At 40.1% G+C, this 21,240-nt stretch overlaps 1 protein-coding gene across 3 annotated transcripts in view; it reads left to right on the top strand.

Annotated features, from left to right (window-relative positions):
- TTC29 (tetratricopeptide repeat domain 29) overlaps window positions 1-21,240 on the top strand; it is a 286,353-nt gene that overhangs the window by 59,955 nt on the left and 205,158 nt on the right. The gene's annotated exons all lie outside the window — the stretch shown is intronic.

The raw sequence follows: 21,240 nt of genomic DNA, 5'->3' as shown, positions 1-21,240 counted from the left end.
CTGAAGCTTGGAGGAGCAGCTATGAGTCCTTCCTTTTAACTCTGTTTTTGCCATGGTGGCCATGGAGGAATTATGAGATGGTGAAATCTTGAGTTGGAAGCAGCCTGTTCCCTGAATGAGCATTTGGAGGGGAGCCGCTCAAGAGAGTCACCCAACCCTAAGGGGGCTTCACCTGAACATAAAATTACTTTGTCTAAGGCCCTGGGATTTCAGGGTCTGTTTACTACCATGGTGAAGCCTCATCTAACTTTGGCTGATACAGTCTCCAACACTTGCATGCCCTCATTTGAATGAAGAATTTCACAAGTCCTGTGAATGGCTTTTGGCTGTTTCTCTGAAAATGTCACACTAAAGCTTTCCTTTGGGATGTGATATATAATGTCTTTGTGCTTTTCCAAACACTTCCATTTTAACATTTTGAGACACTTTACAAATCTTTCTCAATTTACTAACATAACTTAGTCTCCCAAAAATTCCATTTCTATTTTTAATGTAGAAAACATAGATGCATTTTACAACATGTTTCTATATTGTTTGAATATAATAGATGAGCAACATATTTATGATCCAGAAAATAAAAATAGGTGACTTTTAAAGCTCGCTGATCTAGAATCACTCCATCACAAGTCTGTTTTGTCTAGCAGGCAAAACAGGGTCCTAAACTATTTCAACATCCCATGATTATCATTATTGAAGACTAAATCCGAGAGGAAATAAATAGTGGTCTACTTGGCAGATCCCGTCTTGAAGTGTTAGCACAGAGACTTAGTACCTGATCATGGGTCTTGAAATTGGGATCCAAAACTTGAGCTCGCTCACTTAGTCTGGACTTCTCACTCCTTTCACTGAAATCTCTCAAAGCTCCCTCTAGGCTAATTCAGTAACTCAGTGTGGAAGAACCACCAAGCATGAGAGCAAAGATGTCGAAAGTACACTAATAGCAGATGTGATTGTCAGCATTGAAAACTGCTCACAGACACCTCAGAAACGCATCAAATGAGAGCATTGAACCAATTTCACAGATTCTCTAGATGCCTTATCTGAGAAATCAAGGGAGTCTGATCTGCTATCCTCAAGATAACCTACCCTGAAAGTATCTCTGCCACTCAGCCCCACTGAACCATCATCTCAGGTAATGCATACAGCTGGAAACATCTAGCTGTCTGTGGACATTCTCAGAACAGGTTTTCACTGCTGAAGGACAGCTTTAGAGACACACATGTTACATGCAGATCCTTGCCATGAACACTCAGACTCTCATCCTATGAGAGTTGTTTTTGTTGTTGTTTTAGTCGCTCAGTCATGCCCAACTCTTTGCGACCCCATGCAAAGCCCACCAGGCTCCTCTGTCCATGGAATTCTCCAGGCACGAATACTGAAGTGGGTTGCCATTCCCTTCTCCAGGGCATCTTCCCAACCCAAGGATAGGACCCAAGTCTCCCACACTGCACGCAGGTTTTTTTTGTTTTTTTTTTTAACCGTCTGAGCCACCAGGGAAGCCTAGAGACATTAGGTGGCCTCGAACCATTCCAGTATATCTGCTCAAAAGAAGAAAGCCCTGTAACTCTGCTCACCAACCTAATGTTCATAGGCTTCTGTATCCTTATATTTTTATTTTCCAGCTGCCCCAGCCTTGGGGCAGTGATTCTGTGCAGGATGGTTGCCTTTCTCAACCTGTTTTCTCAAGCAACAAATATGATTGTTAATGTTGACTTAGACAACATTGTTACGAAAATGCCCGAATCTCAACCCACACATCCTGCCCCTGAGGCAGAAGTAGTAAGGCAACCACAGGTCATGGGCTGTGGTAAAAGGAAAGCAGGCGAGGGTCTTATGCTCCCTGAAGTTCTACAGTCTCTCTCTCCCACCTAGAAAAAGCACCGGGATTCAAATGAGTAGGACTTTTAAAAATGTGTGCTCATTCACTCAGTCATGTCCGACTCTGCAATGCCATGAACTGTGTAGCCCACCAGGCTCTTCTGTCCATGGGATTCTCCAGGCAAGAATACTGGAGTGGGGTACCATTTCCTTCTCCAAGGAACTTTTAAAAATGGGTAAATCATCGTTATATGTTAAAAAAAAAAAAAGCATTCCAAAAGTTCGGTTGTTTCTTGTTACAAAAATTATTGGCAACACTTATAGAATTGATCACGACACACAATTGGGCCTCAACACTGTTCAGAGTAGTTTCTGGCTCTGCTCAACCTGGAGTTTGACTCATAAATTTCTGGGACCCTTTTCATTGTTGCCATCAACAGCCTGGCTTTCTTCCCTCCCACCTTGCCCTCTGTATCTCTCTGTGTACATTCGTATTTACAGAACCATCATCTGCTAGACCGTTAGACCCCCTCCTTCATTGGATGCCTCTTCAGAAAGTAAAGGAGCCCTCTAGTCCCCACCCTGTCTCCTCTCTGCTTGAGCTCAGATTACCGGCACGGGCTCCCACCTGCACCTCACTCGTAGCCATGTCTGGGATACTAGTTGTATCTGTGTTTAGTGGGGTAATAAGCCTTTGTACCCCCAGCCTGCAGTCTCTTATCCAGGAGCCACATGCACTGCCCTGGCCTCCTTCGCTTCGCCAGTGTTGGTGCTGACTGCTCTCAGTACCGTACACAACCAAGACGGGACCATACTGCATATGAATCTGATACTCATTTGGAGAAAATTTTCAGTCATATTTGCTATGGATTGAATTGGGACACATTAAGAGATGTTGATTTTTTTTGTTGTTGTTTAAGAAAAAGCCTTTTTTTTAAAAATTTTATTTACTTGTTTATTTTTGTCTGTCCTGGGTCTTCATTGCTGCGCGTTGACTTTCTCTGCTTGTGGTCAGTGGGCCACTCGCTAGTTGTGGTATGCGGGCTTCTCACTGCAGTGCCTTCTCTTGTTGGGACGCATACTCCCCGCCACCAGGGAAGCCCTTCTAGGTGTGGGCTTCAGTAATTTTGGCTCATGGGCTCTGCAGTGCGGGTTCAGTAGTTAAGGCACACGAACTTAGTTGCTCCCACGGCATTTGGAATCTTCCCCTACCAGGGATCAAACCCATGTCCCCTGAATTGGCAGGCAGACTCTTAACCACTGGATCACCAGGGAAGTCCCCAAGAGGTTGACTTCTCAACTTCAAGTACATGTGAATGTGACCTTATTTGGAAATAGAGTCTTGGCGAACGATTGAGTTGAAATGAGGTAATTAGGTGGCCCCAATCTGATATGACCGGCTTCCTTATAAAAAGGGGAAATTTGGATGCAGAGAAAGACATGTACAGAGGGAAGATGTGAAGACATAAGGAGAACCTCATCTACAGGCCAAGGACCAGGGGACCTCCCTGGTGGTCCAGTGGTTAAGACTCACCTTCCAATGCCAAGAGTACTGACTCGACCCCTGGTTGGGGAGCTAAGATCCCACGTGCTGCAGCCAAAGAAAAAAAAAATTCAAAGAACACCTGCTAGGAGTGAGGTGTGGAACAGATTCTCCCCCACAAGCTCCAGGAGGAACTAGCCTTGCTAACCCACATCTTGATTTTGGACTTCCAGCCTCCAGGACTATGAGAGAGTAGATTCTGTTATTTAAGCCATCCAGTTGTGGTGCTCTGTTACAGCAGCCTCAGGAAACTAATACAATATTTGATATAGTGTCAGTGATTTTTATTAACTAAAAAAAAAAAGTGTTTTTTTAGGAAAAAACTGTTATTTTAGGAAAAAATAAAGGAATATAATAGTGGTGGATGATATAATTTGACATGAAAAGGATGTAATGTTCTCTCGTTTTAAACACTTATCGTGGGTGGTGATCAATTGAATATTATCTAAAATAATATAAGGAGATTTTTTTTTTAAAACTCCTTAATATCTAGTATAAACAATCTCTTCCTAGAGTTTTGGCTTTTTACCTTACTCTATATTCCATTACAAAAATGACTTCATTTGGTGAATATTTTTATTCTTCAGCATTTGAAATGAAACTTATCATCACAGTATCAGTTCTCCAAAAAAAAGGTTGAAATATAATAATATAATCAAAGATTTTAATATTGTCAAAGATGCTACGTCAAATGGATAGAAATTTCATGGTAATTTCTTATTTGTCATGGAATAATGTTTGCCAGTTTATTAGAAAAACAGCCTTAATAACTAAAAGAAATGCAAAGGATATATCAGTTTTTAGTGTGGTATTTTATTTTCTCTTTCATTTTATTAAAAATTAATAGCGATGTAAGCTCTGTTGAGAGGATTTAAAACCCATCAAATATACAAAATCTCAACTGAGGCAGCCCTGGAGAAGGGCACCAGTGCTGTGGAATGGTGGCAGACTTACTTTGCTTTAAATGCTTTTTCACACTATTAGAATTGATTCTTGTGTGTGCGCTCTTTTATTTGGAAAGCAAAACTAGCTAATTTTAAAGATTTCATTGAATTACTAAGTAAAGAGAAGGACAGAAGGTTTTTACAGTTGATAAAAATAATAATGATGAAGATTAAAGAACTATTAGAGATCCAATCATATTGTTAATCATGAAGAAAAGTTGGGGAGGGGATGTTAATTACTGATTGGTTATTTGGATAGCAAGGGAACTCCAAATCTACAAGGGTATTAGAAACATGGGACAAAAGCTTTAATAAAGATATAAGATATATAATAAGTTTATTATATAAAGATATAAGGCAAATATTAGTCATGGTTGATAGACACTGGATGACCATCTTGGTCTGCATAGTTAACCGAAGGGCATTTGAGCATCAGGCTAGAGATGAAGTCTAGCAGAAGAAAAACTGTTAGATTGGACAATAACCTTAGATTCTCTGTTGACACTGCTAGACACTGCACACTGCTAGTGTGCTAGACAACTATGTGTATCTGGGTAAGTTATTTAATCATGGTAGATCTTGCTCTCCTTGTCTCTACAGTGAGGGAGTAGGAGCAGGATTTTTCTGAGTTCACTTCCAGCTCTACTTTGTATGGTCACTTAAATAGCTATTGAAATATCAGTCCTTAAAAACTGTCAACTTCTTTAATTTTCCTTTAAAACATTAAGTGTATTTGAAAGGGGAGGCCTTGCTTCCATGAATAACTTTTCTGCTGCCTTTCCAAGTGGTGCATATTGTGTATGCAGTAGGTGCTTAGTAGGTACATATTCTCCCGGTCTCAAGAACCTGCAGGCTTTATCTGCTCATCCCTGTTGTTCCACTTGGATGCTGGGCTACTGCCTACAAACAAGGAAATTCTCTGAAGTGTGATAGCTTGGGTGGGAATAGAAAAAGAAAATTGTTCCCTGGGGATTAATTTTATAAGTGTTCATGATCTCTACAGTTGATATTCAAGAAGAGATGCTATAGGGGTGACACTAAGGGTCAGGGAAAAGACCATTTAACACGTCTTAAAATACAAAAACAAAGCAATCCTGGTTCCTTAAAATAATACTTATATATATTGCTGGTGATAATGTAAATAATTTAAATGGTTTTAGAAAGCAATGTAGCAATGCATAGCAACTACAAAATTTTCCATACATCTTTATTTGCTAATTTCACTTCTAGAAATTAAAATATATATATGGAACAATTGTACTTATCTCACACGCTAGTAAAGTAATGCTCAAAATTCTCCAAGCCACGCTTCAGCAATATGTGACCACAAACTTCCAGATGTTTCAAGCTGGTTTTAGAAAAGGCAGAGGAACCAGAGATCAAATTGCCAATATCCGCTGGATCATGGAAAAAGCAAGAGAGTTCCAGAAAAACATCTATTTCTGCTTTATTGACTATGCCAAAGCCTTTGACTGTGTGGATCACAATAAACTGGAAAATTCTGAAAGACATTCGAATACCAGACCACCTGACTTGCCTTTTGAAAAACTTGTATGCAGGTCAGGAGGCAACAGTTAGAACTGGAAATGGAACAACAGACTGGTTCCAAATAGGAAAAGGAGTACGTCAAGGCTGTATATTGTCACCCTGCTTATTTAACTTATATGCAGAGTACATCATGAGAAACGCTGGGCTGGGAGAAGCACAAGCTGGAATCAAGATTGCCGGGAGAAATATCAATAACCTCAGATATGCAGATGACACCACCCTTATGGCAGAAAGTGAAGAAGAACTCAAAAGCCTCTTGATGAAAGTGAAAGAGGAGAGTGAAAAAGTTGGCTTAAAGCTCAACATTCAGAAAACTAAGATCATGGCATCTGGTCCCATCACTTCATGGCAAATAGCTGGGGAAACAGTGGATACAGTGTCAGACTTTATTTTGGGGGGCTCCAGAATCACTATAGATGGTGATTGCAGCCATGAAATTAAAAGACGCTTACTCCTTGGAAGGAAAGTTATGACCAAACTAGATAGCATATTGAAAAGCAGAGACATTACTTTGCCAACAAAGGTCCATCTAGTCAAGGCTATGGTTTTTCCAGAAGTCATGTATGGATGTGAGAGTTGGACTGTGAAGAAAGCTGAGTGCCAAAGAATTGATGCTTTTGAACTGTGGTGTTGGAGAATACTCTTGAGAGTCCCTTGGACTTCAAGGAGATCGAAGCAGTCCATCCTAAAGGAGATCAGTCCTGGGTGTTCATTGGAAGGACTGATTATAAAGCTGAAACTCCAATACTTTGGCCACTTCGTGTGAAGAGTTGACTCATTGGAAAAGACCCTGATACTGGGAGGGATTGAGGGCAGGAGGAGAAGGGGACGACAGCGGATGAGATGGCTGGATGGCATCACCAACTCGATGGACATGAGTTTGAATGAACTCTGGGAGTTGGTGATGGACAGGGAGGCCTGGCATGCTGTGATTCCTGGGGTCTCAAAGAGTCGGACATGACTTAGCGATTGAATTGAACTGAACTGAGGGAAAAATAAAGAGGTAATTGTAACATCATTTATAATGGAGAAATAATCTAAATATTGAAGCACTAGACAAATGATTAAAATATACATCCGTGCTTCCCAGGTGGCGCTAGTGGTAAAGAACCTACCTGGCAATGCAGGTGACATAAGAGACCTGGGTTCAATCCCTGGGTGGGGAAGATAACCAGGAGGAAGGCACGGCAACCCAGTCCAGTATTCTCACCTGGAGAATCCCCTGGACAGAGGAGCCTGGCAGGCTGCATGCCATGGGTCACAAAGAGTTAGACACAACTGAAGCTGCTTAGGATGCATGCACACCTGCCAAAATAAGATGCAGCCTTTCATAATGCAATTATGAAAATACTTAATATGGAGAGTGTATCTAATAAAATAGGTAAGCAAACTTACCCAAATTATAGTAATCTCTTTATAACTGTGTAAACATTATGCATGGATAGAAAAGTAGAATGACACTTGATCAAAGTAAAAACATTTTGATTGACTGATGGTGTCATTGTTAGTAATTTTTGAGATTTTTCCTTGTAGTGTTTCCTTCATGCTGATATATTTTTGCCCGTAAAGTAAGTAAAACATATATTTCATTATGCTTTTGCTAAATATCACTTTTGTGTTTTATTCAGTTATATTTTCAAAGTTCTTTCATAACGTTTTGAGTCAATGTTAAGGTCACTAATCATCCCAGTTTGCCTGAGACCGAGGGAGTTCCCAGGGCTCCAGATGTTTAGTGTAGGAACGAAAAAAGTCCTGGTAAACCTGGAGGAATTGGTCATCCTAAGACAGTGGTGGTGCTAGTGGTGAAGAACCTGCCTGCCAACAGGAGACAAGCGAATGCGTGGATCCCTGGGTCGGGAAGATCCCTTGGAGGAGGAAATGGCAGCCCACTCCAGTATTCTTGCCTGGAGAATCCCATGGACAGAGGAGCCTAGCAGGCTACAGTCCAAAGGATCGCAAAGAGTCAACTGAAAGCAATTTAGCACGCACACATGTAAGTACATTCGCATTGTTGTGCGACTCTCACCATCATCTAGTTGCCGAAGTTTTCACCTTCCTAAACTGAAACTCTGTCCCCATTAAACACCAAGTCCCCATTCCCCCTCCCCACCCCAGTCCCGGCATCTGCCAGTGTAGGTTCTGACCCTGTGAATTTGACTAGTTCTAGGTACCTCGTTTGGGCTTCCCTGGTGGCTCAGACGGGGAATCTGCCTGCAATGTCGGAGACCCGGAGATGATCCCTGGGTCAGGAAGATCCCCTGGAGGCAGAAATGGCACCATACTGCAGTATTCTTGACTGGAGAATTCCATGGACAGAGGAGCCTGGTGGGCTACAGTCCATGGGGTCGCAAAGAGTCAGACACAACTGAGCGCCATATAAGTGGAATCATACCGTATTTGTCTTCACATACTGTGTATTGAAATGCATTTTTAAGGTTTACTTAAAAGGTCCTAGCATCTTAAAAGTCCCTTTGGAGGAAACTTTTCCAAAACGATTCTCTGGAAGAGCAAACATGTAATTCTATTCAGGTTTCCTAATAACCATGTGAAATAAATCCAGTCCAGAAAGTGTCTAAGTATGAGCATCGATTACTCTCAACACCCACCCTTCACTGAGGCTGTTAGAATGACTGCAGGCCTGTGAAAGCAGCTCCCCTTTAATCTCTGCATGATTTCAAGCCTTACTACTTCCAGTATTTCATTTTCTGGGTAAATTCCAAGACTGGATTTCGAAAATGGGCACTGGTATACATTATCTGAGGTGTATCTGACTTGATCAATATTAGAAACTGAGTCACTTTATATTTGAATAAAAGTGAATGTCATAGTTTAAAAGGCGTTTCCCCCCCCCAGAAGTTAAGTGATTAGCATTGCTATTTCTACATAAATTAATTGTCACTTTTCGGGGCATGTCAGTTTATTCTCCATCTGCCATGTGTACATGTTCCTAAGACCTTATAGTATTTAATGAAGAGATCCTTTTTAAGTATTGATAGCCACAAGAAAATTATTCCATGTTTGATCTGTGTTAAAGAATCAAAGTCCGAGATCTTTGAATGGAACTTAGAATAAAAATGTAATTAGGTTACATCCCTAAAGTCTGATATATCTTTAAACAAGACTGCAAATGAAACTTTATTAGAGCTTCAAATGAATTATTTCATTGCCTTTTTTTTTAATTCATTTTCTTCCCCTTCTCTTTCATGTCTGTGTTACTGACATTGCGGCTTGTATTTTACCTGTCTTTTTCAGGGTGATTTAATTATTTACTGCTTAACGAGTAGTACAGAGAGGAAGCTTCATTCAGAGGTGCCTGCTCTGTAGTGGGTTTCTCTTTTTCAAAGCTTTGCAAGGAGGTCTTGAATAGAGGCACCAAGGCTGCAATTTTGCCCCACTGGATGCACTGTTCTGAAAGCAATATTTCCTCTTGTCTCTCTGAGCAGAGGCACTGCCCTGGAAATATCTCCTAGGAGGGGCTGCTGACCAAGAGTGAGAGGGGTTCTGGGTGCAAGCTGGATAACGGGTGCTGTTTCCAACTAGTGTCTTAAAGGCTTTGCATTGGAATAAGTGATACTGTTCCATAGCATTTTGCATTTGAAGCACTCCATGTAAGAGGCTCATCCAGAGTGTTGACACAGCTTTCTCAGTGCCCGTTTCAGCCACACTCTGAGGTTGGTCCTTGTCTCAGAACCTTTAAAGAAAGGGTGGAAGAGGTCTGATGATATCCTGGCATTGGGATCTTTGCTTTTAAGTCAAACATTGGACAGTTTCCAAAAACGGGTCACCTTGAACAAGTAAAGCCATCATGAGCTTTGGGCGTCAGCTCTGCCACCTGCTTGGTATGTGAATTTAGGCCAGAGAACCCCTGATGCTCATTTTCTTTATCCCTAAAATGTGGATACTATTATCACACACATGTGGAATCTAAAAAACAAATGAAGATAACAAAATGGAAACACACTCCCAGATACCAAGAACAAACTAGCGGTTACCAGTGAAGAGATGAAAGGGAAGAGGGACAAGAGGCGGGTAGGGAATTAAGTGGTACAAACAATGCAAATGCACAAAACAAGTAAGCTATAAGGGCATATTGCACAGCACAGGGAATGTAGCCGATTTCCATAACATTAATAACCTATAAAAATGTGGAACACTGTTGTACAACAGAACTAACATGGTATTGTAAATCAACTATACCTGAATAAAAAATAAAGATTTTAAATAAGATGAAGATGCATATATATGCATATATGCACACCTGATATATTGGGTTGGCCAATATATATATATGTATATGTATGTATGTGTGTGTGTGTGTGTGTATATATATATATATATCTACTACTGTTAGTGCTAGGCACATGGTAGATCAGATCAGATCAGATCAGTCACTCAGTCGTGTCCAACTCTTTGCGACCCCATGAATCGCAGCACGCCAGGCCTCCCTGTCTATCACCAACTCCCGGAGTTCACTCAGACTCATGTCCATCGAGTCAGTGATACCATCCAGCCATCTCATCTTCTGTCTTCCCCTTCTCCTCCTGCCCCCAATCCCTCCCAGCATCAGAGTCTTTTCCAATGAGTCAACTCTTCTCATGAGGTGACCAAAGTACTGGAGTTTCAGCTTTAGCATCATTCCTTCCAAAGAAATCCCAGGGCTGATCTCCTTCAGAATGGACTGGTTGGATGTCCTTGCAGTCCAAGGGACTCTCAAGAGTCTTCTCCAACACCACAGTTCAAAAGCATCAATTCTTCGGTGCTCAGCCTTCTTCACAGTCCAACTCTCACATCCATACATGACCACAGGAAAAACCATAGCCTTGACTAGACGAACCTTTGTTGGCAAAGTAATGTCTCTGCTTTTGAATATGCTCTCTAGGTTGGTCATAACTTTCCTTCCAAGGAGTAAGCGTCTTTTAATTTCATGGCACATGGTAAGGACTCCATTAATATTATTTTTCTCCCTCCATACTCACCTAAATAGATTACTTTGTTAGTTGCTGTTGTTTAGTTGCTAAGTTGTATCCAGCTCTTTGCAGTACCGCGGACTGTAGCCCATCAGTCTCCCCTGCCCCTGGAATTCTCCAGGCAAGAACACTGGGGTGTAATGCCATTTCCTTCTCTGGGGGACACCGTGTCTTCTTTACCACAGGCGGATTCTTAAGCACTGAACCACCAGGGAAGGCCTTCAGTTAGTTAGGTTTTTGTAATACCCAAAATTAGAAGATACTTATTTCAACCACAACAGCCATGTATGGGGAAAATCCTCCTCATTCCCCTCATCTCCCATAAGGGAATCAATGGTGATACTTCAGCATTTACACTCCCCACCTTTCTCTTGGCTCATGTAACCATGGTACACATCATCAGAACGTGGTTTATTTAAAATCATGAGCAATCTGTAATTCAAGTGAGAATTATGTGATTGATCAAGTCCAGAGCAAAATAATTCATTAGTTGATCTAATGTCAATATTGACGGTATTTCTCCTTAGACTTTTATGTTTGTCAACACTTTTTACTTATGATTTTAAGATGAGGTAGAAAGCTTTATAAGCTTTTCAATGGCTAGTATTAATTTCCTGTTGTTTATACAGCATACAAGTGGTTTACACTTTAAAAAATTATTGGAGTGATTTCAGTACTTCCAAGTGTGAACATTTAAGAGCAAAGCTGCCTAATGCTTAATCCTTAGAAATTATAACACTTAGATAGAAAGTACCATCTGAGCATAATAATTAGTGTATTATAAGTTTGTGCAGTATGTCCACCACTGACCACAATTCAGGTATCTGAAATGACAAGCAACGGCAGTTGATAACAGTTCCTCCAGAATACTTCGGAAGTCCTGGCAAATTTTTTGGAATTTAAAAATTAACTCACCAGCATTGCCAACATCAGTGATAAAGGCTTTGGTGAATTTCTCCCATGCCTTCCTTCCTGTCTTCCTGGGACCTATTTTCATTGTCTTGGTTTAGTGACCTGTATTCTTTAAAAGAGGCATGGTAGCACACCTACAACATCCATCTGAAATCTTTGCTCAAAATGATAAAGGATTCCAGTTTTTATTTTTTTATTTTTTTTTTTATTTTTAAATGTTCTTTTTTTTTTCTAATTTTATTTTATTTTTTTAACTTTACATAATTGTATTAGTTTTGCCAAATATCAAAATGAATCCACCACAGGTATACATGTGTTCCCCATCCTGAACCCTCCTCCCTCCTCCCTCCCCATACCATCCCTCTGGGTCGTCCCAGTGCACTAGCCCCAAGCATCCAGTATCGTGCATCGAGCACCTTGAAAGTGAAAGTGTTAGTCATTCAGTCATTTCCGACTCTGTGACCTCCGGACTGTAGCCTGCCAAGCTCCTCTGCCCATGGAATTCTCCAGGCAGAAATACTGGAGTGGGCTGCTATTTCCTTCTCCAGGGATTTTTTTCTTCCCAACCCAGGAATTGAACCCAGGTCTCCCGCATTACAGGCAGATTCTTTACCGACTGACCACCACCTTACATTTCCTCTAGACATCCCAGAGAAACTACTCAAAAGTTACGGGCACATTGTCTTCCCAGTTTATTAGGGATGCTATTGAGTTTCAGAAACAAAATCTTTGTTTTCTGGCATTCCATCTTGCACTGGTGTGCAGTGGGTGAGAACACAGAACATATCTCCCCTGATAAGAGATAAATCCTTAAAAGTGATAGTTTCCATTGGGAAGTATGACAGACCCTTAATATTTCAGCATGGATCATGCCGTTATAATTATCATAATTGAATGTTAAAACCAGAGATAATATAAATTGTTCATGCAGTTAAACTGAAATGGAAAGCAGTGTCTTTTGTTTTAATAAAAAGGCAATAATAACATTTTTCTCTTTTTGCTGCTATTCAATATTGCTTCTAGCAGAGTTTATGCCTACATCATACAGAATAGTACCAACTGCCAAAGATGTCCAGTAGCTTCAGATTAAAATGTAATATAAGATACATAAAGCTTTATTGTTCCTTTAGGTTGTTGTTTTAGGCCAAAGTGGAATATTTCCTTAAATTCTTCAGCAAATGTGCACCATTTACAACTAAATATGCTTATGACTTATACCAAGGCTGTTGAAGAAATAGGCCTTATGGGCCTGTCAAATTATTCTCATGCAATTGTTCCTGTAGCATTATTTTTACTGGCAAATGTACAAGTTGATAGAAAAGGAAATAATTAGCTACTTTCAGAATTGCTGATGCATGGAGCTAAAGCAGGCCAGCCTGAGCATCTCAGAGATTGTGACATTTGAAATTACCTGAACAATACCAGAGCCATCTTTGGACATAATTAACACCTTGCCTAATTAATGTCAAGTCTAGACAGAGTCACAGCCTATTTATGAAATATTATTTTATTTCAAACTTGCTTTCACCTTTATTATATTGCAAACTTTAGATTCGTGTGCTGTTTTCTTAAGTGGAGCAACTTCTTTTTTCTTTTTCTTTTTTTCTTTTCCCTCCCCCTTCGAGTAATCAATGCACTGCTGAATGAGTTCATTTTAATGCACTCAATCATGCCTCTAATGTTCGTAGCTTACGGGCGCAAGCATCAGTAATGCAGGAATGTTATATGGCTTTAGTTTGGGCCATTTCATAAAATATTCATGGAATCAAAAATGTGCATCAAAATAGCGGCTGGGAGAATTACATTTATGTTCCTGCTTTTATGGCAGCTTCACATTTAAACCCATTTGTGTTAATATCTAGTCAATCTTCCTACTTTAAAAAAAAAACTAAAATGGGAGAGACCATATACATTCTCCTTTGCTTAATATTTGTTCTAGACATCTGCTGTCATACAACAAATATCTATAAACTTTCAGAGATGTTGTGCCAGGAAAGAGGGGTAAGCAGCAATTTGGGTAACACCCAAATGTATAAAACCTTGTTTTCTCTACATAGTGTTTGTCTTAACATCCTACCAAACATTTTGCAGTTTACAACACTGTCTGGGTTTTTGTTTGTATTTTTAAATAAATGGGGGGATTTCTTGTTTATGTGGGCTTTGGGTAAAGGGAACTCCTTTGTAGTAGTTTTAAGAGTACACTTTCTTTTAGATGAAAAACTATAAACAACATCTGTAGATGTTGTATAATTGTTTAAAAAACAAACCAGAAAAACCAAGAAACACTTGGCACTGAGCCCACTTCTGTGCATCCTGGATTCTTCTCGTTTGCAGTTGTTCACAGTGTGTCTCCCACTGGGATATGTTTTCTGATAGTATCTCATGTTCTTGAGATAAATTGATTATTGATGGAAGGCCATCTCCAGTCACTCCCGCAAAACATCTTGGCTCCATTTTCTGCCCTCATCAACTTGAAATATGAGTGGATGCTCTGGATTTTTGTTCTGGTGTAGAACCAGGCACTCCTAGTGATGAGACACGGCATGTCTTCCTTATCACAGTTAACTCCTGTGATCTTTGTTACTCATAGTGATGAGTAATTCCTGGTGCAAGAAGATAAAGCTCATGTCCCCTCAAGATGCCTTTACCATCTCTGAATGTGCCTGAATCCTCCTCTCTTTGGTTTTCAGTAAACTTTTACTTTTGTGATACCTTGTTCTAATTGTTTTTCTTCTCTCTGCCCTCTTTCTCAATGAAAAGTAATGTTAATGCCTGAAAATGCCAGAGAAGGATGCCTGTCTAGACACCTGTCCTTCAGCAAGATTGATGGTGGGAACTGGGAATCTTGCTGGCTCATCTGGTAACAAAGGGCAGATACACTGAACATGCCGAAGAAGCTGTAAAGGGCTGCCATGAGCCAAACTTGAAAACCTGACTCAGGATCTCCATTTATATTTACATTTAGCTTTGTCAAAATAATCACTGGATTGAAGACTTTTTATACTATTTATCTCAGGTATATAAGAACAGGGTGCATTATGTCCTAATAAATATCTAATTGATATTAATATGAGTCTTTACTCATAAAGTAAGAAAATCTTTAAAGTCCTGTTCACTGTTGGATGGAGAAGGAAATGGCAACCCACTCCAGTACTCTTGCCTGGAGAATCTAATGGACGGAGGAGCCTGGTGGGCTACAGTCCATGGGGTCGCAAAGAGTCGGACACGACTGAGTGACTTCACTTTCTTTCTTTGCTTTCACTGTTGGAAATATAAATTGGATGGAAATGATCACATTGTTAGTCATGCTTAAAGGAAAATATTTTCCTATTTAAATTCATATGCTCCCTTCATAGACATTTTAATATTTTTAAATCAAATATTATACCATATCATAATATGTACTTTCACATTCTGACCAGTCTTTAGAAATTACAGCCAGGTCATTTGTATGCTTATGATTATTTGGATCAAATCCTTGCTGGCTGACTTACTCTCCTATTTGCCACTGGATAACTTTAGAAATGATTCCCTACATTCAAGAAGGGCTGGAAAACTCTTCTTCCTCTATGTAGGCACCTCGGTTTAAAACAGTGCTGATCACTACTATATATAAAATAGATAACTAATAACTAATAAGTACTTACTATTAGTTATACCACAGGGAATTCAATGCTCAAAATAACCTATATGGAAAGAGAATCTAAGAAAGAATGGATATATGTATATGAATAACTGATTTCCTGTGCCTTACACCTGAAACATTATAAATGAATTATGCTCCAATAAAAATTTAAAAATAAATAAACAGGGCTGATCAGAACCCCCTGGGCCCTCCCTCCTTTGTGGTAGAGTGGTTGAGGAAGCAGACATAAAGCCATGAGTAGCTGGATGTGATCACAGGTTGGGACTATGTATGTGACATCCTAGGTACCCTCACCCCATGGATGTCATCTCACAGTTTAGGTTAAAGTAGAGAATTTAGATGTGGACTACAGAGTTGGTTGTACATTAGACTCCCTCAGGGAGAGCATTGAGAAGCACATCAATATGTAGTATCTGTTTGTTCATGTTGGAAGTTCCTGTGACTACCTTAATAGGGGCACAGAGTTATAGGCCTGGAAGACGCTAGAAATCATGTAACTCCAGCATTGTTTTAACTTGAGAGATTTATGTCCAGACAGTCTGACTTACTCAATCTAAGTTTTCTGACTTGTTCTGATATGGGAGAACCAAGCTCTAGGGGTGGTTTGGCGATCCTGGATTTAAATCTTAAACATCATCTTTTAGCAATTTGAGTCATTTAATGTTTGTGAGCCTTAGTGTCCTCTTTGGTGTAAAAAGAGGACACCTTTTGAAAGGTTTGAAAGGTTAACTAGGATAATGTATGAGGGGAAAAAACCTTTTTGAACTAGCAGCCATCGCTCTTTGAGAAACAATAGTTGTCTGTACCTTTTACTGAGTATCTTGGCCTAGGCTGCTTTCTAATAGCATAACTCAAGCACATAAGAGCTTAACTTTGGCTAGTAATTATCAGCTAGGCAGTACACTGATACTAGTCCCCACTGCTTAATCAAAAATCAAACTCAACTGAAAAGTCTATTTCTCAATCATCCCAAGGCCCCCTTCCATCCTAATCAACTGAAACCAATGTCCCAAGAACCTCTCTTATTTCATTTCTGCATAGACAGCCTGTGCAGGAAATCTGATGACATCAGTAGCCGGGAGAGAAATCTGGCTTGTTTGGAATACCGAGACACAGTCCCCACCTTTCTCCCTGCCTTCCCCATCTCCATCCCTCTCCCCATTTCCTGGACATCTCCTTTCCCCACTTTCCCCCTCCCTTCCCCTTACTTCCACTTTCTGCCTGATGTGGATCAAATCTTGGACCCAGTTATCACTTCTCACATACTGTCTGCATCATTATGCATCATTTGCATCTCATTATAATCACTTGGGTTACCGCGAGAGCTTCCTCTCCTGGCTCTCCTGGAATTCTTAGTGAATCTGTTATTGTATAACACACCTTTGGACCCTCTTTCCATATGGTTACTGTGTGTGACCACAGATGCTGTCAGGCCCTTCTTAGTCTCCTTATAGTCCCCAGTTTTTTTTTGGAACTCTCTCATTTACTCACAGTTCCCTGTATCCATCCATCCCTATTTACATGACCAAAGAGAAATATGTATCCATACTTTATGAATAAATGGATGCTGGATGAAAAAAAAGTACTCTCATATACAATCTTTCCAGGGATACTTTACAGGCAGAAATATAGTTAACAGAGGAAACATAACACACATATATGTCAATGCTCCATTCGAGTTTTAAAAAAGAAATGAGAGTCATGGGTATTTGGAGAAAGGTGTTTCTACTGAGTGCTGCTGCAGGAGAGAGGTGAAAAACTGTGCCCGCTTTTGTGGGAGGAAAGAGAAAATTTGTCAGTTAGATGTAAAGACAGAATAAGAAACTTCAACCCTGAGTATTTGTATCAAAATGAAAAAGAACTGGGCATTATTTTAAAATAGCTCCTATTACATATTTCTTTTAACACACTGAACATATTTTGATGCTAGAAACAGTAGCAGATGCCAGTAATCAGAAAGAAAAACAGAAAACAAACCATTCATCACCCAGATAACACTGATACTGCTTTGTAAATGTTTTCTGATAATTTTCAGTATTTTCACTTATCATAAGCACCTGTCCATGTAATCAAATATTCTTCTGTAATATCATATTTATGGCTTTGTAGTCTTTCATCATGTGAAAATTTCATAATACAAGTTTATAAATAGCTCAGCATCACAAGCCACCCCTCCCATGTTTCTTTACTGATACACCCTCCTTCTGCAAGGGGCTCAGACTAGTCATGGATTTACTGAATTTTTGTACAGATCATTTCCTGATTGTATATCTCTGTTGTGTTTCTTTGAAAATACTACTTCTTTATATGTGCATTTTAATATTTATTTTAATAACAAATTCAATGCAAAAATCAGTTCAGCTCAGTCCTATCCGACTCTTTGCGACCCCATGGACTGCATCACGCCAGGCTTTCTTGTCCATCACCAACTCCTGGAGTTCACTCAAACTCATGTCCATTGAGTCAGTGATGCCATCCAACCATGTCATCCTCTGTCGTCCCCTTCTTCCACCTTCAATTTTCCCCAGCTTCACGGTCTTTTCTAGTGAGCCAGTAGGAAGAAATTATACACAATAGTCATAGCAGGGGCGTGTTCAACCTGTACTGTGCAATGTATCTTTTTTTCTGTTGTTTATTTTTATAGCTTTATTGAGATGTAATTGACATATAATATTATATAGGTTTAATGTGTACAATGTGTTGATTTGATATAGTTACATGTTGCAAAATGATTCTGACTGTAGGGTTAGTTAACACCTCTATCGTGCATCTTATTTAAGGAAATTGAGCCTAATATGTCGGGAGTTGGTGATGGACAGGGAGGCCTGGCATGCTGCGATTCATGGGGTCGCAAAAAGTCGGACACAACTGAGCGACTGAACTGAACTGAACTGAACTGATATCCTACATCAATTCAGGGTCCTTTCACACACACAACTGAGCGACTGAACTGAACTGAACTGAACTGATATCCTACATCAGTTCAAGGTCCTTTAATCAGTCATGATAATATTTTCATCAGGACTTAACTACATATTTTGTTGGAAGAATATGTTGTACTTAAAAATAAATAGTGGTTATGTTTCATTTGGCCTGTGGATTTTTAAAAAATATTATCACTATGCCAGCTGGTAACAGTAGCTATGTTTATTGAGCATCTACTCTGTATCAGATATTGAACACATATTCATTCATTTCTCACAATAACACCTTGAATAATTACACTATAATCTTGTTTGCAGAAGCCTTAAATTTGGGCACAAAGAGGGTAGTAATTAGCCTGAGGCTAAACAGCAGAAGGGCTTCCCAGGTGGTGCTAATGGTAAAGAACCTACCTGCCAGTGCAGGTAGACGTGAGAGGTGCAAGTTTGATCCTTGGGTTGGGAAGATACCCTGGAAGAGAGCATGGCAATCCAGTCCAGTAGTCTTGCTTGGAGAATCCCATGGACAGAGGAGCCTGGTGAGTCATGATCCAGTGGGTCACATGGAGTTGAACATGACTGAAGTGACTTAAGTGACAAGGAACTAAAAAGCCTCTTGATGAAAATGAAAGTGGAGAGTGAAAAAGTTGGCTTAAAGCTCAACATTCAGAAAACTAAGATCATGGCATCTGGTCCCATCACTTCATGGGAAATAGATGGGGAAACAGTGGAAACAGTGTCAGACTTTATTTTTTGGGGCTCCAAAATCACTGCAGGTGGTGATTGCAGCCATGAAATTAAAAGACGCTTACTCCTTGGAAGGAAGGTAATGACCCACCTAGATAGCATATTCAAAAGCAGAGACATTACTTTGCCAACAAAGGTTTGTCTAGTCAAGGCTATGGTTTTTCCTGTGGTCATGTATGGATGTGAGAGTTGGACTGTGAAGAAGGCTGAGCGCCGAAGAATTGATGCTTTTGAACTGTGGTGTTGGAGAAGACTCTTGAGAGTCCCTTGGACTGCAAGGAGATCCAACCAGTCCATTCTGAAGGAGATCAGCCCTGGGATTTATTTGGAAGGACTGATGCTAAAGCTGAAACTCCAGTACTTTGGACTCATTGGAAAAGACTGATGCTGGGAGGGATTGGGGGCAGGAGGAGAAGGGGAAGACAGAGGATGAGATGGCTGGATGGCATCAGTGACTCGATGGATGTGATTCTGGGTGAACTTCGGGAGTTGGTGATGGACAGGGAGGCCTGGCGTGCTGCGATTCATGGGGTCGCAAAGAGTCGGACATGACTGAGTGACTGAACTGAACTGGACTGAACTGAAGTGACTTAGCACGCATGCATGCAAACAGCAGAAATGGTAACAGTGGTATAGGAACTCAGACTGTCCACTTGGAGCCTACAGTTACTCTTAAATAGTGATATTGGAATGCCTAGATGTAAGTGCTTTTTCAGTTAATTCCAGTTAAGTAATTCCAATACTATAACAGAGGTATCTATATTACAGGATTTTGTGCGCATTTCTATAAGTCAGTTCACAAGTAAAATACAGTCTATAGTGGGGAACTACAAACTACCCTTCCAGAAATGTGCTTGCTCATATTTTAAGGAATCAAATGACTGTAAGTTAGAATTTTGACTTTGAGAAGATATATTTTCAACTATATTATAAAATATAATACAGAAGGGCAGTTGTTATTTTATTATTTAAAGTTAAGCAGAATATACAAAGTCTCCTTGAAAAGTTCAGACTTTCAAAAGTAGTTTAAAGCTCCATAATATTTACATTTGAAACCTGTAGCAAATGCACCGTCTCTCAAGATACCTCAGTTATTAAGAATGAAAAATTGCTGCTCTACTGGGATAACAGGACAGCAGAGAGGTTTAGAACATGGGCTCTGAAATCAGACTGTCCAGATCTGCTAAGCCACTGGCCATGCAATCTTGGGCAAAGTCGTTTTTTAAAATTGATTATTTATTTATTTATTTTTAGCTGTGCGGGGTCTTTGTTGCTGCACAGGATTTTCACTAGTTGCAGCAAACAGGGGCTACCCTCTAGATGAGGTGCTCGGGTTCTCATTGCGGTGGGTTCTCTGGTGGAGCACACAGCTGTAGGGTGCTCACGCTTCAGTAGTTGTGGCACGTGGGCTCAGCGGTTGTGATTCCCAGGCTCTAGAGCACAGACTCGATAGTGGTGGCCCACACACTCAGTTGCTGCATGGCATGTGAGGTGTTCCCGGGTCAGGGATCAAACTTGTGTCTCCTGCATTGGCAAGTGAATTCTTTACCACTGAGCCACCAGGGAAGCCCATGGGCAAAATTCTTAACCTCACTCTTTTCTTCTGTAAAATGTAATCATAACAAATCTATATTCCATAGGACTGTTTTGATGATTAAATGAGAAATGCATGTATAGTACATAGCAGCCATCCCTTGCATGCATCATGTTGAGTAAATAAATGTTAGCTAATATGATTCTTGTTAATAATTATTACTTAACATTCACACCATCTCTAAACATATTCAATTCTCATTAATTTCTACTAGCCCAAGTATATCCCTTTAACAAGTGTCTGTCCAAAATCAGTGCTGACTGTTCACAATAGCTAGGAAGGACATGGAAGCAACCTAGAGGTCCATCTGCAGATGAATGAATAAGAAAGCTGTGGTACACATACATAATGGAATATTACTCAGCTATTAAAAAGAACTCATTTGAATCAGTTCTAATGAGGTGGATGAAACTGGAGCCTATTATTCAGAGTGAAGTAAGTCAGAAAGAAAAGCACCGATGCACTATATTAACGCATATATATGGAATTTAGAAAGGTGGTAACGGTGACCATATATGCAAGACAGCAAAAGAGACACAGATACAAAGAACAGACTTTTGGACTCTGTGGGAGAAGGCGAGGGTGGGATGATTTGAGAGA

This window comes from Bos mutus, chromosome 17 (assembly GCF_027580195.1).
Source record: "Bos mutus isolate GX-2022 chromosome 17, NWIPB_WYAK_1.1, whole genome shotgun sequence".
Taxonomy (NCBI): Eukaryota; Metazoa; Chordata; class Mammalia; order Artiodactyla; family Bovidae; genus Bos; species Bos mutus.
Note: the sequence above shows the minus strand (reverse complement) of the source record. Positions and strands in the feature narration are given on the sequence as shown.